This window comes from Ctenopharyngodon idella, chromosome 16 (genome assembly GCF_019924925.1).
Source record: "Ctenopharyngodon idella isolate HZGC_01 chromosome 16, HZGC01, whole genome shotgun sequence".
Classification (NCBI taxonomy): Eukaryota; Metazoa; Chordata; class Actinopteri; order Cypriniformes; family Xenocyprididae; genus Ctenopharyngodon; species Ctenopharyngodon idella.
The window spans coordinates 28,875,394-28,902,228 of record NC_067235.1 but is presented as its reverse complement, the minus strand read 5'-3'; the positions used below and the strand labels follow the sequence as shown (position 1 = coordinate 28,902,228).

The window sequence follows — 26,835 nt, the reverse complement described above, 5'->3', positions numbered from 1 at the left end:
ACTTCATGTCATTTGGTTAAAAGACATTGGAGAACCAGTGACATTTGATGTTTTTGACTTCTAATCTGTGCGATAGGGACTATATTTGATTTGTGAGCTACAGTAGAGGTAAAAATGATGAGTACATAACGATTTTAATTTTACACAAAGCTATCATATGGCTTCAGATGACTTGAAACAAGAACACAATTCATATGGGCTACTTTTATGGTTCTTTTACCCTTTTTTTTTGTGCCAGCCTCTGGTCACTATGAAAGCTGCATGAAGACACCTTAAAAAACAACAACCTCTTGTTAAATAATTATTTTACATTTTTCTTGAAAATTAGTCAAATAAATGCCTATAAATAAACATGAATATAGACATTAAAATGTAATATAAAATCTAAAATTATTTTTTTAACTGAAAAATGTGTTTCTAGCAGGGGAAGGTGCTTATTAGGGTTCTTTATCATTTATTAATCACAAATTTTAGAGAAGTCATATACGGACATCATCCCTATCTGATACTGATAGGTATTTCCATGCGGTTGGGTGAGGAAGAGCAGGTGGCCTCATTTGCAGAGAGCACTTCCTCAGAAGCAGCACCCTTCGCTGCCTCCTCTTCCTCCACGTGGCTGTCGGGCAGGAGAGGGCGATTGCGTTCCCCTCCCGCGCCGTGCCGCCTGTCCGCCTGTGGGACCTGCTCCGTGGGCTTTTCATCAGCTGCCATTTTCACCAGCATGCAGTAATTTCATGGCTCATTGCAAGCGCTGAAAACCTTTGAAACTGCAAATGTTAACTTTTGCCTGGCCCGGAGCCATTTAGAAAGCGATTAATTCGGCAAACAGACGTGAGCCACTTTCTCCTCCCAAGTTTTCACATAATTTTCCGACCCTTTCTATCTGGGATTTGCATTGCAGGGAACTCGCAGGACAAGGATAATAACCATTCCTGTTAATTGTGGTTTGGTGAAGACACAAGGCCTGTCGCTCTACAGTCTGATCTGCCCGTTTGTCCCAATCTAGTCCAGAACAGGAAGAATGGACAAAGAATCAGATCAAGAATGAGAGAAAAACATGTACAAGGATCTTGGAAGGTGAAGTGTGCACTTTTTTTAGATATTAAATCAACTGCAGTCCATTTTACTTCCGTAATGTGACGTTTTTCTAAGTGAAACAGAATGTTCAACAAAGAAATGTAAGGTGGAACTTGATTTTATTTGTTTACAACATCTTTGAATGTCGCTCATCCATTCACAGCTATCCATTTCATAATACAGTTTTACTGTATTACTTAAGTCAAGTGTTTTGTAGCTTTTGGTTCACCTCTAAAAGAGAAAACAATCAAAGTACCTTTAATTTGTAAAATATTTAATTCAGTAGATTAAAGAGGCCATATTATGCCTTTTTACAAAGTCTTGGTTTTGTTTTTGGGGTCTACTAGAACAAGTTTTCATGCTTAAATGTAAAAAAACCCTTTATTTTTCACTTTTTTTTTTGGCGTATACCTTTGGTGGGAATTATTTAAATGAGGAATATTGTGACATTCGATCCCAGAAGAAAACTCAAGACTACAATGGAGGTGGGGGGTTCAGAAACAGTGTGCGCTGATATAGAGAATAACTTTGTTTGGAGTGACTTTGTGCTTTGTAACTTTGCAGACCTTTTTCATGCTCAAACATCAACAACAACAACAAAAGCATAATAGGTCCTCTTTAATCATAAATATACATTACCACATGGTTTATTTTATATACAGGCTGTATATATAGGGGTGCAACGATAATCAAACCGAAGCGAAAAACCACAATACTCTCAAGGCGTACCGAACTCGCCCCGCCCCTTGCTGCCCCGCCCAGCCCTGGCCCATTGGATCTACACGACGAATACAGTGTTGTAGCCTAACCACCATTAACCACCAATAATCGCAATAAGCTCTGTGTTTTGTTACTTTCGACTAGAAACAAAGTGTCATCTTTCAAATTCTGTCCATTTTATCATGAAATTCAAACAAAAAATGCCATTTGACGCTCTTTAATGTGGCGTGACAGATCACTGCACAGGGGCTTCCTTTTAAGCGGCAATCATCTCTTCCTCTTTAATACCAGAATAAACATGAACATCTGAAGGTATGTTGAAAGATACAGTACAATTTACTGAAACATATAATATCTCGTGTAATCGCTTAATCAGTGTTTCAGCGACGGAAAGACGTCAATAAAACAGCTTGTAAACACTGTCATGTAGCATTTACCACAGCTTGTTAGTTCGCCTGAGAAATGGAGACTCACTAAATACATGCACTATATTAGGCTATATATTCATTATATTTTACTTAACTTGTTAGTGATGTCTTGATTATTTAATGTATGTTTGCATGAAAATGACAGCCACTGTGTAAATGATTATATTTCAACAACAAATTGGAGTAAAAACATAATTTCATAATTAGTTTTAGAAGTTAATGCAAAAACTGCCTTATGTAAGTTTGCATACAAATTTGTTATTTGAGTGTTGATTATTATATCTAAATATATATATATATATAATATATCAACTGAATTTAGGCTAATAGTTTGGGCTCTGAACATTTAATATAGTAATGCACAAGTAAGGGCTCCCTATATAGTTTACAGCATTAGCAGAGATATATTTTTTTTATCCTTAAGAAACTTTTAATTATAATTGAATTAATTTAAAGACAGACACAATTTATTCAGTAAACTACTATTTAATAATACTAAAAAACAATTTTGTTTAGTTTTCTCCCCCTGCTGTACCGAACCGAACCGTGACTTCAAAAACCGAGGTACGTACCGAACCATGAGTTTTGTGTATAGTTACACCCCTAACATACCTCTCCCGTGATAAAATAACTCATATCATGATGTAATATTTTGGTCATGCCCCCTCCCATATTCAAATGCATTAGGATTACACTGAAATAGTGAAACACAATTATCAGTGCTTCCAAACATCTGGAGTTACAGATTCACATTTTAATCTGTCAACACAATCAATCAGAGCGCTGTGTATGAATGTTAAAGCTGCAGGTACAGCGTATGTTCTGTGTACGGTAGGAGAGAGAGTCCTGCGCAGTAAAGCGTGAGAGATGCAGACGGCTGTGGATTGGCCAGCCGTCCCCCACAGCTGTCCACCTGCGCTTTGGCACCCACAGACGCTTACCAAACACAAGAACTAATTCTGCTGCCTGAACTCCATTAATTTCCCTTTGCTGGGACACCCAACGCTTGACAGTCTAACATATAGCTTGTGTCGGAGAAAAGCTGGACTTGCTTAAAATAGTACAACAACCCAAAGATGGCAGAGGGATTGTTTTTAATGCGATCTGATGTAAAACTAAAATGTTATTTGGCTGAATCACATCTTAATCTTAATGGGCAAAATGTTAAAATACCTCAAATTATTAATTATTGGTATTTTTTTAAAGTATCTGGGCTCAATATAGTATACAGAAACCACTAGGGATGGGAATTGTTAGAAATGTAATGTTTCTAATTCACTAAAAGAACGACTCCTAAGAGTCTTTCGCTCATGTATTGGTCGAGCTGTATGGTTTGAATCACTGAAAAGAACCAGCTCAAAAGAATCTTTAGTTCGATAATCAAATTTCACTAATGGCGCTATATATTTTGATTCACTATAAAAACAAGCGACTCTTAAGATCAGGTTAGCAATCAGACTGCAGAACGAGATGTATGTTTTTGATTCACCAAAATAACTGCATCATAAGAACAATTTGCTTGGGAGTAGGATTTCACGGGTCGTACTGTATGTTTTTGATTCACTAAAAAGAACCACCTCATAATTAAACTTCAACAATCATGCAGAGTGTTTTGATTCTCTAGAAAAAGGGTTCGTATGAGTCAGTAGTTTGGGAATTGAGCTTCACTGATTGCGTTGTATGTTTTGATACACTAAAAATAAAGGGTTCATATGAGTCATTAGCTTGGGAATCTGACTTCACTGATTGCGTTGTATGTTTTGATTCACTAAAAAGAAAGGGTTTATATGAGTCTTTAGTTTGGGAATCTGACTTCACTGATTTAAGTCAAGTCACCTTTATTTTTATATTTTATAGCGCTTTATACAATAGAGTACCTCAGGGATGACGTGTTTTTGTAGGCCAACCCGGAAGTTAGCGGCGCACGGGTTCCCTCGATCGAAAGCCTATGCATTTTTTCCATAGACTTTCGGAAAATCGCAAAAAATAAGCTCTGTGTTTAACAAAGGGTTATGACACTTACACGTTTTGTCTATCAAGATAATCTTTACAAGTTAACACAACATTTATACATTTTGAAGCCTAAATAAAGTCGTCAGATATAAAAAGCTAACAGTAGGCTATAAATGGACTACAGCACACCATGGTCGCGGATCAACGTCACCACCACCAAGCTTCCTCAAACTTTATTTAAAAACATGCTCGCTGATTATAATCTGTGCTGTGTATGAATACTTATCCACTTTTTCATGAGAAATGCTGTCCAAATGTCCTGTTTGTCATGATGACGTCTAAAGCCCCCACCAAAGGAAGTAGTCCCTTTTAGCAATTTGTTAGCAACCGCCGTTTTTAAGACACAATAAAGGTTTAAAAAATCACAAGCGGGTTATAACTGGTGTGTTTTATGTCATAGATCAAAACGTGAAAATATTTAGAGGCTTTGTTAACCGCAGACCTTATTTCAGGCGATTTAGCAAAAACCCATTCAAAAAAACCCATTGACTTGAGGGCGATGGAACCGGAAGTCCTAAAATGCTAACTCACTTCCGGGTTTTGCCTACAAAAACACGTCATCCCTGAGGTACTCTATACAGATGGTTTCAAAGCAGCTTTACAGTGATCAACAGGAAAATAATGATTTAATGATGCAAACAGCTCAATTCGACTGTAAAGCAGCTCTAAAAAGAAAAAAATTGTTCAGCTGAAGTCAGTTCAGAGTTGAATTAAAACATACACCACTGATCATGGTGTATGTTTTGATTCACTAAAAAGAAAGGGTTCATATGAGTCATTAGCTTGGGAATCAGACTTTGCTGATCACGCTGTACATTTGATTCACTAAAAAGACCACCTCATAAAAGTAGTTACCTCAGGAATCTGGCTTAGCAATAGTAATGCAGGGAAATATTTCATAATGTTTTGTACAGTGTTCGGTCACATCACATGGAATAGGGTCTGAATAAAGGCCCGTTCACACCAAGGACGATAACTGTTATGTTAATGATATAGTTCTAAAAATTGTTGTAAATATAAATGAATAGCAGAGTCCACATTACTGTACAACTGTAATGATAACAGCACAGAGAAACGATATCCCTGGAATCACTTTCAAAACTATTTTTTCCAGCTGATAAACAATAAAAACATTAACAACCAATCATAATCCATTGTGCTTTATATCTCACAATTCTGAGGAAAAAATTGCGAGATATAAACTCGCAATTGTGAGAAAAATAGTTGGAATTGTGAGTTTATCTCGTAATTCTGACTTTATAACTAACAATTCTGACTTTATTTTTTGCAATTGTGAGTTTATATCTCGCAATTCTGAAAAAATACGTCAGAATTGTCAGATAAGTTGCAATTATCTTTTAAATTGTTTTATTCTGTGGCGGAAACAAGCTTCCAGACAGAACTTTTTTTCCCAGCTGATGAACAATAAAAACATTGACAGCCAATCAGAATCCATTGTGCTTTATATCTCACAATTCTCAGGGAAAAAGTCAGAATTGCGAAATATAAACTTGCAATTGTGAAAAAAGCCTTAATTGTAAGTTTATATCTTGCAATTCTGAATTTATAACTAACAATTCTGACTTTATTTCTTGCAATTATGAGTACATATATTGCAATTCTGAAGAAATGTCAGAATTGTGAGATAATAAGTTTATTCTGTGGTAGAAACAAGCTTCCATACAGAACTTTTTTTTTTTTTCCAGCTGATGAACGATTGAACATTGACAGCCAATCAGAATCCATCCAGCTTTAAAAAACTCAAACATTTAAAGAGGCAGACGACAGAACTGCAGCGCACGCTTAGAATAAACAAAACAATATCGCCTGCTGGTGTGGACGGTAATATAGTTATCGTTATAGTTATCTTTATAGTCATCATTCTTGGTGTGAATGAGAATAGACAGAACGACGTTGTCTGCTGGTGTGGACACTAAAGGCCCGTTCACGCCAAGGATGATAACTATAACTGTAACGATAAAGATATAGTTCTAAAAATCGTTCTAAATATAAAAGAATAGCTGAATCCACACCCCATTTATAAGTATAACAGCACAGAGAAACGATATGGTTGGAATCACTTTCCAGCGATATCCAGCTGATGAATAAAAACATTGACAGCCAATCAGAATTCATCCTGCTTTAAAGAGCTTGAGCATTTAAAGTGGCAGACAACAAAACTGCTGCATGCACATCGTCCGCTGGTGTGAACGCTAATATAGCTATTGTTATAGTATCGTTCTTGGTGTGAACGGGCCTTAATACAGTTATCATTCTAGTTATCGTTCTTGGTGTGAATGGGCCTTAAGAGCTGAAAGAATGAAAAAGAGAGTAAATGAAACCGAATCATTTTAAATGATTTTTAGATTGTGATTAATGCGCCTCTGCAAAGTTATCTGGGAAAGCGATACTGTCATACACTGCAAGTTTCATAATGCTGTAAACCTTACAATTATGCGGACATCTTTACAGGCAATTTGTCAGTCACAGTCACTTTCCTTTTCCTCTAAAAATGCATCAGCGAAATCATGCAGTTTCTTGTTAACCACGAGCAATGGATGGGCTTGGTTCATGAAGCTGTGTGAAGTTTGTAGGAGACCTCCTTTACTCATGCGTACAGATTTTAATGGGAGACAAATTTGCATCTCAACACCGCAACTGCACAGGAGTCTGACAAATAAAAGAGGCCACCTGGGATTTGTGGAAGCTGCCGGAATCGTTCTAATGAGAATGAATTCAGCTGTTGGGATGCAGTCCTGACAAACACAGCCTGCTTTTTGCATGGATGTTTTCTTCTAAATAATCCTCTACTTGTCAATAAAACGCCCCTCTGCTCCCTTTATCAGCTGATGTTGAAAGAAGATCTGACAGCATTACTGTGGCATTTTCCCAGCTAACAAATCTGGCAAATCTTCTACAAAATTTTCCATCAAGAACAATTAAAAAGAAGGAAAAATGAAAGGCACAAAATAGTATAAATGTTATATATTCATTCATGTATTATTATGTACAAATAATGCATGAATACAATAGATATTCATGCATATTTTAAATTGTATATCAAAGTATCATGGGAAAACTAATTTTTTTGGATATATACCATGACAATATCATGTCTTTTTTTTTTTTTTTTTTTTTTTTTTAGGCAGTGGATGAAATGCTGTTGAGTGATCGAGACTGAGGAACATGTAAGTGGAGTATCTAATGCCCCAGGGTTTGTGGTTTTACACGGGGATCATGGTGTTTAGGAAACGGCTGCTTCCTTACCTGGCTTGCCGACAATCACATCTGCATCCTGCGTTAACGGGGCAGTCCAGCAATCTCCACACCGCCAATGCGCCGTTAATTGCGCTGGAAGCCACTGAAGTCACCGTTGCAGATAGTGGGCAGTTTTATTTCACTGCTTATCATAAAGGTTCCACATGTCCCAGTTCCAACACTAAAATAAAAACAGATAATATTGTCTTAATTGCATCCCTTCAACAATGATGTTCGACAGCCAAACACATCAAATTAAATTTTGTTTTTGTCCAGCGAAAGGCTAGTCAAGGTCTTATATTTCCATTGCAGGTACATTGTCTGATAAACAGGGGAACGAAAAGAGTAATTACAGGGAGGAAATTACATCAGAAATGAAGGAAGTCGTGAAAGGATTGGTGCTTAAATGGGATTGAGCAGAGCGTTAAAAAGGCCATTAGCGTGACACCACACAGGTGTTCCTCACTCCTACCAAAACAAACAGAACGCAAGAGAAAGAAAAATACTCAATAAAACAGACTTTTAAGTACACATTTATCACGTCGTTCAAAATAAGTTCTCATTTCACACTTGTACCACTTTGCCAAAGAAATAAAAACATTCTCACTAAAGGCCAAATGCAGATATTATTGCGGATATTCAGAAAGTTTTTTTCTTTGCTGAGTGGGTTGAAGTTTTTCTTTTTCTTCATCTGCTGATGACTAAAGTAGTTTTATTTCCTGCTGCATCAGCAACACCTTAATATTATTATTATTATTATTATTACTATTATTATTTAATAGCCCTACTAATTTATATAATAATAATAATAATAATATGAATAATAATAAATTAGTAGGGCTATGAAATATTATTAATATTATTATTAATATTATGTTATAGCCCTACTAATTTACCATTATTATTATTATTATTATTGTTATTATTGTTACTATTATTAATAATTAGTAGGGCTATGAAATATTATTATTGTTATTATTATTATTATTGTTGTTGTTGTTGTTGTTGTTATTATTTCATAGCCTTCCTAATTATGTAATAACAATATTAATAATAAGAAATTAGTAGGGCTGTGAAATAATAATATTATTATTATTATTATTATTATTATTATTATTATTATTTCATAGCCCTACTAATTTATAATAATAATAATAATAATAATAATAATAATAATAATATAATAAGAAGAAGAAATTAGTAGGGCTATGAATTATTGATAATAATAATAATAAGAAATTAGTAGGGCTATGTATTATTATTATTATTATTATTATTATTATTATTATTATTTAATAGCCCTACTAATTATATAATAATAACAAAATAATAATAAATTAGTAGGGCTATAAATTATTATTATTATTATTATTTTATAGCCCTACTAATTTATAATAATAATAAATTAGTAAGACTATGAAATATTATTAATATTATTATTAATTCATAGCCCTACTAATTAATAATAATAATATAAGAAGAAATTAGTAGCGCTATGAAATATTATTATTATTATTATTATTATTTTTTTATATTTATTATATAATAATAACAACATTAATAATAACATATTAGTATATTATTGTTGTTGTTGTTGTTGTTGTTTCATAGCCCTACTAATTATATAGTAATAATAATAAATTAGTAGGGCTATTAATTGTTATTATTATTATTTCATAGCCCTGCTAATTTATTATTATAATTTTTATTTTTATTAATAAAATATTATTTTCAGCCACATTTATTTTTTTCCCACTTTATTCCACTAAAAAGCCAGATTAGTTCAGATCAGTTTTGCCTGTTTGTTTTACTTTGTTGTGCAAGGGCTTTAATGCTCTCCATACAGCTGGGTCTTTTATAAACTGATGCCAATATCTTTAAATGAAAAAAAAACAAAAAAAAAACAAGTTTACTGAAGGCTGTTTTCATTTTGCTACCAAGCTACATATTGAACACCTCTAAGGCAGTTCATTTCATTTTTTACTAATTAAAGTTGCAGTTCTGTATTCTAAAGGCAAGGGGGGGAAAAAACAAACAAATAAATAAATAAAAGTGCAGTGGCAATTAAGCACGTTGTTGAGGTAAATGTAATTAAAGCATTTGGTGCTGGTAGACTGATGGCTTTGGAGTCAGGGTTAAGCCTTAGATATCTGTCACTCTCTTTCCTTCTTTCTTCATAGCTGAAACATGTTTCCTTTTTGTCATAGAACTAAAGAAATCTTTGCATCATTGCCTAGGATTCTGAAGCTGATTAAACATTTCATTATGGAAATTAGTTAAACAAAACTAGAGACCAGCATTGGAATAAAGAACATGTGAATAGTCACATAGTTAATATCTCAGGAATATCTAAATACTGTGTTGCAGATGAATTTCTTTCTAAGGAATCAACTTTAATGTAGCTGAATTTAAACTCTCGCGTGGCCAGAGTTTTCAGTGTCATCATGAAGTGTGGCACACTTTACAGCTGAGGATACTTGTCTTGTCTGTACTGTCATAAATCTGTGTTTTCATATTCTCTAGAACTACTGTATCTCATTCTCAGACCTTGATCCTCTTTTTCACTGACCACTTTCACTTCCGCTATCACTTGAGTGAACTGTAGTCCATTGGTTTCTCCAGAGGTTTCTCCGAGAGCATTTGCAGTGTTTTAGTTCTACGGCAGAAACACATAATTGTTCAGTGTTCACCTTTTCCACAGGTGTCCAGCCGTGATAAGATAAATGGAGAGCAGTGAGTCGGAGCTCTCTATATTACACTACTACAGGCCTCCAGGGCTGATCATTTTATAGAGAGAAACACTGGGGAAATGCAGAAATTACTTAATAGAACAAAACTGAGAGTATTTAAAAATACAACATAAAGCAATGTAATGGGGAAAGAAATTGTACGTGTATATACATAAAATTCTATGTTTGTGTGTGTAATAGTGTGTGTGTGTGTGTGTGTGTGTGTGTGTGTATGTATGTATGTATGTATATATATATATATATATATACACTGTAGACTACCGTTCAAAAGTTTAGGGTTAGTAAGATTTGTTAATATTTCCTTGTTTTACACAAGGGAATATTTTTGTAATTTAATAACTGTTTTCTATTGTAATTTTAAAATGTAATGTATTCCTGTGATGTCAAAGCTGAATTTTCAGCATCATTACTCCAGTCTTCAGTGTCACATGATCCTTCAGAAATCATTCTAACATGCTGATTTAATTTCTTAAAAAATAAATAAATAAATCTACTAACCCCAAACTTTTGAATGGTATTTTTATTTTATTTTATTTTATTTTATTTTATTTATTACTCTAATACAGTGATTTTTAAAAAATTAAATCAGCATTGGGTAAAACAATATACTATACTTTTTTTTTTTTTTTTTAATTTAAATAATATATCATAATTGATTGTTTAATTATTCACAATAATGGGAATTTGGCAGAAAAATGTGCTTCATTGTTCCTTAAAATATGATTAATTTTCAATATATATATATATAAAATTATTATTTCTTTCTTTTGATTTTGGGGTGAAATATGTTTTCACCTATTCACCAAGTCATGTGTAAAAGAACTCCTCACCTTTATTTTTATTTATTTCGAATCAAAACGATCTTCTTTTATAACCTTTTTTCCACACAAATTGTGATGCACAATACATACATACATATATGCTACAAACACACACACACACACACACATACATACACACACACACACACATACATACACTCTTTGGGACCAGAATAAAAAGCACATTTTCTTTAAGAGAGTCTTTTAGTCCTGCTGCACCCTACTATAAAATAGGATTAGAATTATACCCTGTTTACAAATGACACCCCTGCACCTCCTCCCTTTCTCTCTTTTTCTCTAGTTCTGGATGGCATGAAGGTTGACATGGCCGCGGTCCAAGATCATCGTGCCCGAGACCACACAGATGGGGATGAGATAAAACTTCTGTGAGTCTCTCTCACACACACACTCACACAATGCATGCTCAGTGAGGAGGACTGAATGGGCTGTAAGAGTGTGATTGGTTATTTGGAGGTTGGGGGGCGGGTTTAGGGAGCCACCTGCGGCAGTGACATCAGCATGGCAGAGATCAGGGGCCCCGTTGTCTCCATCCCCCACCGTCCACCTCATGTCCTTTTATCTGTGATCATGTATCACCTGCAGCTCCACGTCCAGCCGGAGGAGACAGATTTCATCTGTCATCTGCGAGTGGATCTCAATACCCAGAACTAAGTCAGTCCAGGAGTCCATGTCCAGCGGCCGGCCTGCCAGAGCTAATCTCACAGATGAAGCGTCTCCTTTTTTGCTCAGTCATGTCCCTGTGCGGGAGGGGGAGAGAGAGACGAGGAGGCCTCACGATCAGATTCAGTTCTTATTAAAACATCCATCTGGGGTTAAAGGGATAGTTCACCCAAAAATGAAAATTCTGCCATTATTTACTCACCCTCATGTCATTTCAAACCTGTATCACTTTCTTTCTTAGGCAGAGAAATTACAGCGAATGGTCAGTGAATGTTGGAATTTCAAGCTTCAAAACAAGCACCATAAAAGTATCACAAAAGTAGTCTATTTGTCTTTTGAAATAGCTTTGCGTATAAAACAAACTGAAATTTAAGTTATTGATAAACTTTAACTGTGAACAGTTCATGGAGTCAGTGAATGTTGTGAATCGAATCAGTGATTTGTGAACAAGTCATTCTGACCAGTGTGGTGAACTGGATGAACCAATGCAAACCAAATTGTTTTTTATTCTCCAGACACTTTTGAAGAAACTTTTGCTTAAGCTTGTACAATATAAACTAAAACATTTCTCGTCAAATTCTTCTAAGACCAGCCAAACTGATCTACACTACACACATCTACATTCATTTTAAAGTTCTGTTCTCTTATCTTATTGTTCTCTCTCTTTTTAAAAAAAAAAATTATTAATATAAGGGATTTTAGGTGAAAATCCTTAGTCAAAGATACTTGACTGTTACTTTTCCGGTCAAACTGTGGATAGAGTGTCGAAACAAACTCCATATCATCTTAATATAGTGCTGCAGTTCAACATCTTTTATACAAACATACACCCACACGACTGCATGCAAGCCTTGAGTTCATGTATCTGTGGTGTCAAGGGAGCATGCTTTAATTAGAGAGACTAATCAGCGTTAACGTCTTCATATTCCAGACAGGAGACTGACACGTCTAAGACTCAGACTCGCTCTAAACTCATCTACATTCATTGTGTTAACGTGCTTCGATGCAGTCGAAGATGCCCACCCACATATCTGCTAATTGCAGGTCTTTGCCCCTGAGCATCCTCACAGACACAGAGACAACAGGAAAATTTGGTCGTTTTAGCTCTGCCGCTTAGAATGAAAAATTGATAACACTTTTGCCTCCGCCACCCTCCGGTAGCATTGCAGAAGGAAGAGTATTTTCTCTTCTCTTTATTTGGATTTCAAATTTAAATTGCATTAAACAGCTACTTTTTGTTTGTTTGTTTGTTTGTTTGTTTTTAAAGAAAATGTATGGGGTGCAAAAATACTGGCCATGATGCTAGTGTTGTTGCTGGTTGCCAGGCTGTTACTTTCAATAGAGTTTTGCATTAGCATATTGCTAAGCTAATGCACAATACTCAAGAGCTTTGAGTCCCGAGAAAAGCATATAAATGTAACAAATTATTATTATTTACTTTTTATTTCTTTTTTCTTGCTGACACTATCTTGGATGGATTTTTTTTTTCACACAGTTTGTAACAATTGTATGTGATTGCCCTCTCTATGAAGCATACATGCGATGCTCTATTTGGCCAAAATAATAATTTTTATTTTTATAATTGATATTTCTTATATAGCCCCTAAAGAAGACATGGTGATGGAAAAAATATGAGATGGGAGGAAAAAATATATTTAAATGCTTTTGTGTTCGCTCGCAAAGGTTTTGTGTTCCCCGAGAAATTTTGTGTTCCTTTGCAAAACTTTTGTGTTCTTTGCGAGTGAATGCAAAAGTTTCTTGAGGGAACACAAAACATTTGTGCTAGGAGCTCTGTAGGTCCTGGTCACTTTATCTCTCTGCAATCAATCAATCAATCAATCAATCAATCAACCAACCAACCAACCAACCAACCAACCAAATCAATCTAAAAAGGAAAATTCTGTCATCATTTACTCACCCTCATGTTGTTTCAAACCCGTAAGACTTTCGTTCGTCTTCAGAACACAAATGAAGATCTTTTTGATGAAATCTGAGAGCTTTCTGCGCTTTGACTCTTCAAAAAGTTCATAAAGAGATCGTTAAACTAATCCATATGAATTGAGTGGTTTAGTCCAAATTTTCTGAAGAGACTCGATCGCTTTATATGATGAACAGATTTAATTTAGGCTTTTATTCACATGTAAATATTGATCAGCGAACATAAACAGAAGCTCAACAGAAGGTTTATCTGCTTCACGTGCGATAAACCTGTTGCGGAAGCTCAAACGTGCGGCGTAACACACGAGAATGAACCTCATTGGCTCTTGCGGAAGCTCAAACGTGCTGCGTAACACGAGAATGAACCTCATTGGTTCTTGCGGAAGCTCAAACGTGCTGCGTAACACACGAGAATGAACCTCATTGGCTCTTGCGGAAGCTCAAACGTGCTGCGGAACACGAGAATGAACCTCATTGATTCTTGCGGAAGCTGAAACGTGCTGCGTAACACGAGAATGAACCTCATTGGTTCTCGCATACGTCAAGCAAGTATGCTTGAGCTTCCGTTTACCAAAACTGATGTGAGTTGATCAATGTTTATATGTGAATAAAAGCCTAAATTCAATCTGTTCATCACATAAAGTGATTGTGTCTCTTCAGAAAATTTGGACTCGACCGCTCAATTCATATGGATTAGTTTTACAGTCTCTCTATGAACTTTTTGAAGCGCCAAAGTGTCAGTTGCGTAGCTGTCAATTGAGGGACAGAAATATCTCAAATTTCATTAAAAAGATCTTCATTTGTGTTCTGAGGACGAATGTAAGTCTTACGGGTTTGGAATGACATGAGTGTAAGTAAGACAGAATTTTCATTTTTGGATGAACTATCCGTTTCATCACTTTTAAATTGTTAAATGCCATGTTCATCGTGAAGCCTAAATGCCGTAGGGTTGAAACAATCTCTTGTTTTTCCCTTCTGACTTTCCTGAGGAAGTGGAAAGAGGTCTTCAGATAGTAGACAAGCAGAAAGCCATGAGCTGATGAGTGGAAATCCCTCTGCTTTCTAATTAATGGAGGTACACAGGGCCAGAGGATGAGGCGGATCAGGGAAATGACATCAGGAGGGAGATAGCATCACTCATTTCTCCGGTCCATTGTCGCCCCACGGGATCGGCTGAAATGAACCGCTCAAGCATTTGCGATACATTTGAATGGTGGAGAAAAATTCATTGTCCAGTGGAGAGTTTTCGATAAGGATCTCATCCACTCTCTCTTTTCTATTCTGCTTCCACTTCTCCTCTTTGTCAGAGAGCGTCCCGATCAAAAAAACGAATCGAGGCATCGGCAACAGGTGCGGTACATCCCTCAAAGCTGCAAGAATCTTGCAAATGAACTGAGGAGATTTGGTCTCGCCTAACCCTGGTTTCTTTCATCTGTTGGTCTGTGTCAAAAGGGCCAGACGTGAGGTGTTTCAGGAAGGTGGAAGATCATTTAGGCTCATCTTAGCAGGCAAGAGAATTCAATGCAGTCAAAAAACTGAGATTTGCTGCTGGTGACTTAAGTGTGTGTAGCTATACAGCTCTGAGAGCGAACAGCAGGTAGATGAAGGAAGATGAAAATGGTTGAAAATGGTCCAAAAAATAGTGAAACGGCTTAGTTTGCATGACAGTGTGCTATATTCTAGAGGTCATACTATAGTTTTACGTGAGGAACAAACCTAAAATGTAATAGCTTTTTCACTGAAAATCTCCCTTTGTTGAAGCTCTAAAATGTCATTTGGATTAACATTTGTTAAAATAAGTCATGTGTTGCTTTTTATTGTAGAAAGATTAATAAGCCTACAAATAGACAAGAAAAATAAAACATACATGCATGTTTAATTAAATATTATTAAAAAAAAAATTAAATGAAAAAATTTAGGTTATAGAGTTAATATTTATAGAGTTAATGGTTATAGAGTGTCATGTGACTGGTGTTGAATTATGAAAGCTTGTTTTCGCCATGTAATAAAAAAAGATAATTGCGACTTTTCATCTCACAATTTTTATCTAACTTTTTTCACAATTGCGAGTTTACATCTCGCAATTCCGACTTTTTTTCTAAGAATTGCGTGATTTAAAGTCGCAATTGCAAATTATAAAGTCCAATTCCAAGGGGAAAAAGACTGACTTTTTTCTTAGAATTGTGAGTTTATATCTCACAATTCTGACATTATAACTCACAATTGCATGATATAAAGTCAGAATTGTGAGTTTATATTTAGCAATTCTGACTTTATAACTCACAATTGCGACTTTATATCACACAATTATGAGTTTAAAACACACAATTGCGAATTTATATCACAATTCTGAGGAAAAAAAAGAATTGAGAGATGTAAACTCGCAATTACGGGAAAAAAATTCAGAATTGTGAGATAAAAAAATACCTTTTTTGTTTTTTATTCAGTGACGGAAACAAGCTTCCATAGTTGAATATGATTTCTTTTTCCTCAGAAATTCTCTTTTGTGTGCCACAGAAAAATCACATCTTGGAAAGGTGAGTAAAAACTGACAAAATTGTCATTTTCTTGTGAACTATTCCTTTAAATGCATTTTCGTTTAGCTTTACAGTATGACTCCTTTGTTCATTCTTTCATAGTGTTGCACTCAACACCGTTTTCAGAGAAGAAAGACGAGGAGAAACCACAAACAAACTTCATCAGTTCTCGCATGTATCATGAAAATGCCAGGTTTGAATATGTGAGCGTGGAGTTCAAGGCTTTAAGAACCACAGGGTCAAAGTAAGTCACTGAGCATTGTGGGAAATGTTTTGTTCAACCATTTAATTTAGTTGATTTGCTAAAATGTAAAAGTTTGGAAGAGTGACAAATAAGACTATTGAAATGTATTTGCAAGAAAGGAGTCCCTTTTAAAAGCTGCTGGTGTTTACTGGTAAAAGAACAGTCAGTGAAGTGTTGAAACTTCCATGATCCGTGCATTTGTAGTTGTAATAGTCATTTCAGACAACAAAACTAGAAACAGAGGTATCTTCAACAGAACGAAAGAAACACAGCAGAAATCAGGGTCTGTTTTGGATTAAGCTTCACCACCTTATTCCAGTTCCTTGCAACACCAAACAGTATCAGGAACAAAGAGCTTTGCAAACGTTACTGCAAAATCCCAGTTTTCTAAATGCAAAAGTGGAAATGACCCATCATTCTGTATTATTCGCCATATCGCTGTAGCGAAAACACCGCCAAAGGTCCGCGTGCCAGAATCACACATGCTCTGTTGGGATTTGCGCAGCCCTATCCATTGACGTTCCCTTCAAAGTTTCCAGTGATAAGTGAGAACTGAACGCAGCAGAGCATATATTCCCTCCCTGCTTGCCTGCCGTAAATAAGCGGGTGTCTCTGAGCTCCGCTAGCTTTGTCTTTCCTGGCTTTTAAATGATAATTTAAGTTTTCCTGGCTAAGTAGTTCCGTCCGTCCCGAGAGACCTCCATCCCTGTGTAAGACGTTTTTTTTTTATTTATATATACTTTTTTTTATTTTACCCCCACCTCAACCCTTATACCCCGTGCTGATATTTAACACATAACCACTCATAGTCTGCCTATGAGATATGAATATAATTGTATGTTAGTTTTTAATTACAGGAAGAATCTAACTTGTAAGACGATGAGCTGGAAGGTGCCACCACATTGTTATATTTTTTCATCCTGGTTTTTCTGATTATGTGAGCTGGGCTCCTTTGCTAAGCGTTGATAAGCAGAATTTCCATGTTCCCTGCATAATTAATCCATCTCTGCCTGCCTTCCATGCCAACTCCTCCGTTATCGCCCGCACATGCCTGAATTGCAAAAGAATTCTCTCTTCAATTGGAACTTATTGATATTCCAAAAAAACTGGAAATCCTTAAATTTTAAGCCACAGATTGTTAAATGGATTAATTTCGCGGCAATCTCGGGCATCTAACGCGGGAAGACAGGCAAAGCGAATCCAAAGTGTCTCCCGTTTGTGGACTTTTAGTCCCAAATGATAGGGTTTATTGGCATCTTTTTTTCCCCCCTGCTTCTCCTCCATAGTCAAAAAATTACCATTCATTTGCATCGTATAAAACACTTTTATATGGTCTGAAATTCAGAGGAATGTCTTTCAATGCCTGTCGTTTGGCCGCCCGATAACAACTCCGGCCTGGCACATCTGGAGCCTTTTGATACTGGGTGAAAGGGACGCCTGAATATTTAATATTTTTATCTGTTTTTCATCGAAGGTTTCACCATTAAGGATGGCGGCGCTATTTGCATGGAGGCTGGCAGATGTAGATTTACTTCTCTGAGCTGTCTACACCCAACCTCTCTGTGAAAATATACAGATGCGTTTTTTTTCCCCCTGCTTCTCTTTCTTGTTGTGTTGCACTGCTGCTTCTGCGACCAAAACCATCAAGCCACAAAACAACCGAGAGATAAATAAACGCAAAGATCCAAATGCAAACATTCGAGTCCAGATGTTTTAAATGAAATGCCTTGGATCGGACAATTATATTAGGCGCATTAGAATAAGGGCCTCTGATTAACTGGCAGCTCTGCTTAGAAATGTGATATTATGCTGTTATTGTTACATCTGTCATGGGCGCAAGTGCTCCCTGCAAGCATGTAATTAACCGCAACTGTTGTGGACTGTGCCCGGCCGTTTGTAATCTAATAATTATAGATGAATCAACTCGATATTCTGTGTATTTTCCTCCCTTGGCAGCCTTTAATGAAGGTATTGCAGAAATTGTGTGCAGCTGTATTTCAATGCAATTATTCTGTCAGAGCGTACAGCCCGTTCATATGCCGTTTGTGACTGATATCCTCTGAATATTATCCTCGCAAACCTAAACGGAAGGGAAGACTGCAAATAAATCCCTTAGGGAGGATATTTTGCTCAATGCTGGACATAATAATAGGATTTGGATAAAAATAAAGAGGTTGATCATTTGCTCTTGGTTGTAATATATATATATATATAGATGTACAATAGCAATGATTTGGCCTGGATTACAGTATGTAAAAATGCTCTAAAAGATAATGAATCTCTCTGATGGTCAGGATGCAAAATAATCTTTGAGGTTTGCATTTAGGATTGACTTCTTTAAACAAAGGCAATTTCCTCGACTCTTTCTGGCAAATTTAGTCATGCAATGTTGATCATCAGTCTTGTACTTGATAAGATTATGATTAAATATGTCTTAAATGTGCAGAACAATTGTTGTTGTCCTCAAAAACGGACAGTTATGTAACTGTAGAAAATCTGGTTCTCTCTAAATGTGTCTGGTGGCTCTGCATGTTGTTTCACAAGCTGTACAATATTTAAGTGTTGCAATATTTCACAGCTCTTGCTGTCATTTCTTTCAGCCTGCACTGTAAAAAATGTTTTGTCAGGTAACCTAATATAATCTGCTTCATGTGGTAACATCTAAAATAGCCAGAAATGTTATTTAATATGACTGAATCATCCTGACAGCAACAAAAGTCAATTTTTATGGGTCAGATCAGGTATAAATAGCTCATTATGGAAACAATGACATCTTTTTACTTCTTATAGTGTGTGTGTGTGTGTGTGTGTGTGTGCGCGTGTGTGCGCGAAGAGGTTATTAGATTGAAAGGAAACCATTTTGCATTTTTACTGCTTAGAAGAAACAAAAATATTAATAAAGATGATCTACATATAATAGTTGATCAGCATTTTCTTTCTGTATAATATTAAAGGCATAATGTTAAAATTGCTTATTTTCTATTTTATTTATTGAATTTATTTTACGGTTATGACAGTAAATATGTGAATATGTTTGATGTGAATTTCTAGTTATTCTTGAAATTATGGTAAATATTAACTAATTGTTTCTATTATTAATATAGAATTCAAAAGTTTATGATTATTATTAACTATAATTATTATTATTAAAAAGTATAGTAACCAGAAATAGATAATCTTAATTAATTCCCAATTAATCTGTTAAATATATGTAACAGATATTCACAGATCCAGAAAATATTTAAAAGACTAAAAATAAATAAATAAAATCAGTAAAAAATTCTTGAAGAATCAGTAAATTATTACAAGTACCAATTTTACAAAGTGATTTTTTTTTTTTCAATGGAAATCTGACAGTGGGGTTATGAACATCTGTTTTTACTGATAATACAAATCATTCCAATATTTGGTGGAAAAAAGAGGTGAAGAAAAATCTAACATCAAATAATAGAAATAAAAATGATCATCTTAGAACACAGTTTACATCTGAATATCTGCGAATGTACTATGAATATCTGTGTTTCTACTAATAATATAAATTATACCAATATTTTGGTAAAAAAAGAGGTGAAGAAAAATCTAACATCAAATAATTGAAATAAAAATAATAATTTTAGAATACGGTTTACATCTTTGATTTATAGGACACAAACAAACAAACAAACAAAAATAGCTTCCATTCCCCCAGAATTGGTCTTTCCTCACAAAGGCAAAAAATGTAACTTGTTTCTTATAATTATTCTAACAATTATTCTAAAGTCCTCTTCACAGAATATCAAATAATTTCCATCTCTGTGCATTTTACTTGTTCTCAGCTCCTAGAGAACAAAACACAAACCGAAGAAGAGCTTCAAAATGGAGGGATGAGAATCAGCGGTGAAAGAGAGGAAAGGACGAGTGCAGAGAAAACAAAGAAACGGAGGAACAACACAGAGAAGAAGGGAAGAAAAAAAGCCAGAGAGAAGAAGGTGTGTAGCAGAAGTGTGGAAGTGTGTTGCTGGGCAGAGGGCTGGCGCCGAATGCGGGGTTGGCAGGCGGGGTGGAGAAGCGGGCACGCTCACAGACATCTGTTGGCACGCTGCGGATGCTGGAGGGGGGCACGGTGCCATGACCAGCGGGAACATGGCACACTGATAATGCTGTAGCTATACTGAGATACACACTGCATCTCTATAGAACGCCACACACACAAGCGCTAATGATCAAATAATCTCACACTATCGACAGCAGCGACTCAGGACACACATGTTGAGGATCAAAATATTATAATTGGCAGCTTTCAGTTTTTAGTTTAGGCAAAATACTTTTTATAAGAATCAAAGAGAAATTATCCTGCATAATAAAAAGGGAATTTATATACACTCTTAAAAAATAAAGGTTCTCTATTGATCATGAAGAACCTTTAACATCCATGGAACCTTTCTATTGCACAAAAGGTTCTTTACAGTCTTAAACATGAAGGTTTTTCGCAGCGATGCCATAGAAGAACCATTTTTTGGTTCCCCAACTAAACACTTTCAATGAACAGTTCTTAAAAGAATCTGTTTTTTCTGTGCCGATAGCCTTGTGGGCAGTGCTACGACATATAACGGCGTTTCGCTTCGGGCGACCTGAGTTCAGGTCCTGGCTCATGGACCTTTTTCCAATCCCGTCCCCCTCTCTCTCTCTCTCTCTCTCCCACTTTGCTTCCTGTCTGCCTACTGTCCTATCATAATAAAGGCAAAAAACGCCAAAAATAAATATAAAAAAAAAATAACAATTTTTTCTTAGTGTGAAGAACATTAAGAACCTTTTGTGCAATGAAGAGTGTCCATGGATGTTGAAGGTTTTCCCTGGAACCACAGATGCCAAAAAAAAAAAAATCTTTTTTTTTTTAAAGAATGTACAGTGGAAAAAGGTTCTTTAGATTATTGCCAAAAAAAAAAAGACACATAGTGTTGGCTATTTTGTAAGCTTTAAAAAGCATCTGCTAAATGAATAAATGTAAATAAAACTAGTCAATTTTGATGTTAACACACAGAGCACTTTTTTTTTTAGGTTACCTGACTACACACGTTTTACACTGTGAGTCATTTCCTAGCAATATTATTCTCCGTATCTTTTGGTCTTTATTAATTTCATCATTATCAACACTAGACCTTCCATCTCTTTTCAAGCAGATGGACATGAATGCATGGCCTTGATGCTCGTCCACTCCTCCAGCTGTCTAACAGCGCCCACACACACACACTCGTCACCTCCTCTGGATAGCAGCCAGTCCCATAATGCCAGTTGGTGTGGCATCATAGAGCAGAAAATCAGCCTTGCGTCTTCAAGAGCCACCGTCGATGCTGATGCTGAAGTTCAGACGGCAGTAAATCATATTTAAATGTGCTGGAGGCAGACACAGATATATTTAGCTGTGCACACACACCTCGTTTACAGTGATTTTGCAGTGTAAAAAGTGAAAATGTGCTGTTTTTACCTTTAAAGAGCTGTTTCTTTTTGCCCTGATCCATTATAAATGACTTTCATTAGTGTAACCTGTGTAGTCAGGTTGATAAAGTATTATTTTTTTACTTAATTTAGATGTTACCAGATTTTATAGTTGGCTACCAGGCGAAGCATTTTTTTTTTTTAAAGTGGTCAAATATTGGCTTGATCTTCACCACTGAAATACATGTTTTGCTGCAAGTCAATGACTGTGCATTTCTTATCATCACAGCACAATCCCATATGTCTTTTAAATCCTTTCATTTAACGTTACCATTAAACTCCTCACTGTATGTGTGTTAAAGTAGCAGCGGCATGATCTCCATGCCACTGATTTCCCCTGCGATGAGAACAGCATCATGTTAATTATTTCAACCATCTGCTGCAGCCCGTGATGGAGGCGCCCTCCACCTCACACAGATTTGTACCTGTCAGTCAAATTGCGCGACCGACACAAGGCGGCCGTGGCGGCGAGAATAAGATCCAACGCATGCAAAGGTCCCGAGGGATCGAGCTGTGGTGTGAAATTAATCTGGAGTTCAAAATTTAGCTGGGCTCTCTGAATTTACGCTCAAAGAAGCCAAAACATCTGCCTATTTTTGGAGTGTTTTGGCATGAGAAATGTCAAATGCAGAACTTTAGGAATTTCTGCTGCTCGTTTTAAATAAATAAGTGAAGTCTGATCAACCGATATGGGTTTTTAATGATCAGTGCTGAGCATTTCTGTTAATTAGTACCATGAATCATCACAGAATTCTTTAAATTCGTTGTTAATACTAACCAATGTTTGTGCTGTTATCCCCCTCCCCCTACTACAAATGATGTCACTTCCTGGAGAATTATGTCATTAAGGAACTAGCTTCTCTTTTTCTTCTTCTTCCTCTTTTTTTTTTTTTTTTTTAAGAAAATCAGGATGGAAAAAGATCTTGAAAATACAGGAAAAACCTATTAATTGATTATCAATTCGAACAATATTCACAAGAAAAAAATTGTTTGAAACATTTTTAATTAGATAAAGTGTGTGTGTGTTTACATAATGTTTACTCTGTATATTTATTGTGTATATATATAAATACACACATACATGTATATATTTAAGAATTTACATATATATATATATATATATATATAGTAAAATAAAATGTATGTTTTTCCATGTTAGATGTAGACGTCATGGCAAAAATATATATTTTTTTATTAAACTTTTTTTTCATTGTGATATTGTGATAGAATACTGTCTATGAGTTCAATTAAATTACATATAATATTTTACCCAACATTTTAAGAAACATTATGGGAATATGATTTTTTTTCTAAATTTAAATTAGCTTATATTTGCTCAAAATTCAGTAAAAAAAAAAAGTTAGTAAATTCAGAAAAAAACAGAAAATGTTCATTATTCATCAACAGGGTTAGTAGTTTTTTTTTTTTTTTTTTTTTTAAACTGACTTTAGATTGAGTGGCAACTTCTGTAAATCAGCCAATCAAGTAGAATGATAATCTCAAAATAACTAAATATCATCTCATTAATCAGCCTGGAAAGTTTAATAGTCTGAGAAATGCATTGTTACCAAATGTAACTGTATTTCATTACATGCATGCAGTAGTGGATGTCCCTTTGTGGTTTGAATTTAGGATGAACAGCACCTTAGCAATCATTATTATACAGTATGTTATTATACAGTGTTTTATTATCTGACCTGGTGTGCCTGCATTAATTTAATCTGCCCCTGAAACAAAATACGAGGCTAAATTAAGAAAGAGCAGTGTTTTCTGATCACTGTGACTGATACAGCGTCGCATTTCCACACTGCGTCCTCCTGCAGTTATATCTCCTACAGCAAAACACTTAGATTCAATTACTGATTGGTTAAAACGGCGTTTAATTCTTTGCATATGTGTGTACATTTCTTTTTGTAGAAATGAAACCTGTTTTCAGACGTAATCCAACCTTGAACGATATGAAAAGACAGAAAGGACAGGGTGGCCCTGCACTTGCCCGGGGTCACTTAATTAATTTGGAGGTGCTCGTTAATACAAACCACACGCGCTGCCCCTGACCTGCCACAGGAGCTCACAGGAGGGCCAGAGAAGTCATATTCAGCCTCATTCAGAATTACATGAAACAACAGACTGTAACAGCTGTGGCCTTCAAATGAAATGTTAGTGAAAACCACACAAGCACACAATAGAAATGAACATATATGCAGCATATTACTCTTATTACAGGGGGTCCAGAGTTCAAGGGAACAGCTGTGAATGAATTGAGAATATATTGTGCTTTTTAACATGGAAATTAATAGCTTTTTACAGAAATGTCAGAATGCCTGTAGGTCCAGACTGTACGCTTTAAATTGGCTAAAAGTTTAACTCCCTCCTTTTCTCACAAACTGGGCATCTAGTTACGTTCCTGAAAGAATATTATCTACAGAGCTTAGAAAAGATTAGATGAGAATGTCTGTCTGTCTGTCTGTCTGTCTGTCTGTCTGTCTATCTATCTATCTATCTATCTATCTATCAAAACCAGCATGAAATTCTCTTCACCTAAAAATCATGTAATATAAAATGAAGGGAGGAATGTAATGTGTGCTAAATGACTCACTGACACTAATTTTCAGAGCATGAAACATCACGTGCTACCCTTTTTTTTTCCCTTTTTTTTTGTTTGTTTAAATCTGTATTCAATGAGAGGTTACATGGTATTAAATTTTGTTAAAATATGAACCATTTGGAATAATATGCACATGTGAAAATTATCAATAAAATTATTAATATTAATATAATTCATTAATATAATCACTTATGAACAATATTCATAAGTGTCATTGATAAACATGCTCAGTTTAAAGGGGACCTATAATGCCCCTTTTCACAAGATATAAGTCTCTTGTGTCCCTAGAATGTGTCTGTGAAGTTTGAGCTCAAAATACCCCACAGATCATTTATTAAAGCTTGTCAAATTTGCTCCTATTCGGGTGTGAGCAAAAATATGTTGTTTTTGTGTGTGTCCCTATAAATGCAAATGAGCTGCTGCTTACTTTCCAAAAGAGGGCGGAGCTTTAACAGCTCGCGCTTCGGTTGCTCAACAACAACAAAGCTGGAGAATCTCACGCAGCCAAAATGAGGATTGTCAGTAACGGTGTTCAGCCTTACATTGTTCAAACCGGAGTCGGACACTGATGGAGAGACTCAGGAAGAAGTTACAACTTTTAGAATGCAACATTTCTGAATGGTTAGTGGATAAATTTATGTAGTTGCTGGGAAGAACCCGGGAAGAAGCTCATTGTAGTCCCTACCAGCTGTTTGTTGTAGTCCTTAAAAAGTGTTTTCTGTAAAAGAAAATATCTCCCTTTGCATTGAACTTTGAGTGTCGTAACTTTGCAGATGTTATTTATGCTCAAACAGCAACATTACACACTAACTAAAGTTAAAAAGGTGAAATCATAATCAAGGACCCCTTTAAATTTTATGTTGGCATGAGCCTCAGTGTACCACTGATGGCACCAAGTGGAATTGCAAAAAATAATGATTGGCTGCCATTGGTTCATCCTAATTTTTAGTCCCACCCCAAACTCAGGCCATTGGTTGAGTGAGAAGTTGACATATCAAACAACAGAGCAATGTTTGAATGTGTCACAAAAATTACTGCTTTAAATTTGCAATTAGAGTACAACAGAAATCAAGTTGTAATGAACATGAGCTTTAAAACATTACAAATAATTAAATGATAAAAATTTGATATAGATTTTTCACCACAATTTTAGAACTCAGCTCTGAATCGCTAACGTTATTCTCCTTCATGGTTCGAGCTCGCAGCCCGCCAGCGCTGGAGCAGAGGATGCTGGGAAGAGCACACTTCTTGCCAGAGTGTAATGGCTGGTGAAAGCAGAAGCAAACTGCACAGAGGCAGATAAAGGTTTCCTCAAGGTGCAGCTCTGTTGACTAGTTAACCCCTTGAAATTATGCCGTAGTTTCAGACTCCGTTCCAAAGTCCTGGAATTGGGTTACAAGATAATTTCACAGGCGACTTGCTTGTCTTACTTGGCAGTTCAACTGGCTAATTGAAGAAGGCGATTTCCGGGCCCTGAAACTGTTTAAGAAATGATACTTTAAATTTGAGTAAAGAGATTTTCTGTGACGTAGACGTTGCAGGATTTTGGAATATATATGAATGTATTTTTCACCAAATGCATGATGAAAGTAGCACATTGAAAGTCTTCAGTTAGTTGAAGATCAGTTTTGAGGTAAAATGTATGCACTTTTCTCATTTGCATTTTTGCCTTATGGATTTCCAAAATTTTGATTTCTAGACTTGGAAAAGTCATTGAAATTTTTTTTTTTTTTTCTTTCTTTTTCTAGTTATGGTAATCTGTAAAATATTTCATTGCCTGGACATGCAATTTCTATTAAATTACTTCTAAAAAAATCTCATCTGTAATCACAAAGGAAATCATGGAAATTCATTTGACCTACCATTTATATGCACCCCTCTCTATTTTATTGCTTTTTCATTTTATTTCTAAAACTGTTTCTGACACTTTAAACTCTTTTTGAATAGGACATACAATCATTCTGTACGTTCTTTTTTGTATACGTTAGAGAGATTTGTATTGTGCTTTAAAAATAAACTTCAACTGCATCGAATCAATACATTTTTTTTTTTTTTAATTAATTCACAAAATATTCCTCTGAAATGCACAAAAAATGTCCCATCAAAATTAAATTAGAAGATTCCACACACACTACATTTTTATTCAGATAGCATGTGAGAGGGTGTTTTATGGTGCACAGAAACTGCATATGAATCTGAGACAATGTCAAGTTATGGTCAGATTTAAAAGAATTACACTACTAATCAAAGGTTAATTCTTTTTACAGGATTGTTTTTTTTAGACG

At 35.5% G+C, this 26,835-nt stretch overlaps 1 long non-coding RNA gene across 1 annotated transcript; it reads left to right on the top strand.

Annotated features, from left to right (window-relative positions):
- The first annotated feature begins 655 nt into the window (after positions 1-655).
- Positions 656-26,835, top strand: LOC127497633 (uncharacterized). The gene is made up of 7 exons (XR_007925597.1): positions 656-1,077; positions 7,384-7,426; positions 11,369-11,453; positions 16,181-16,223; positions 16,326-16,467; positions 20,283-20,435; positions 23,860-26,835. It is a non-coding gene; the product is annotated as an uncharacterized LOC127497633 (long non-coding RNA).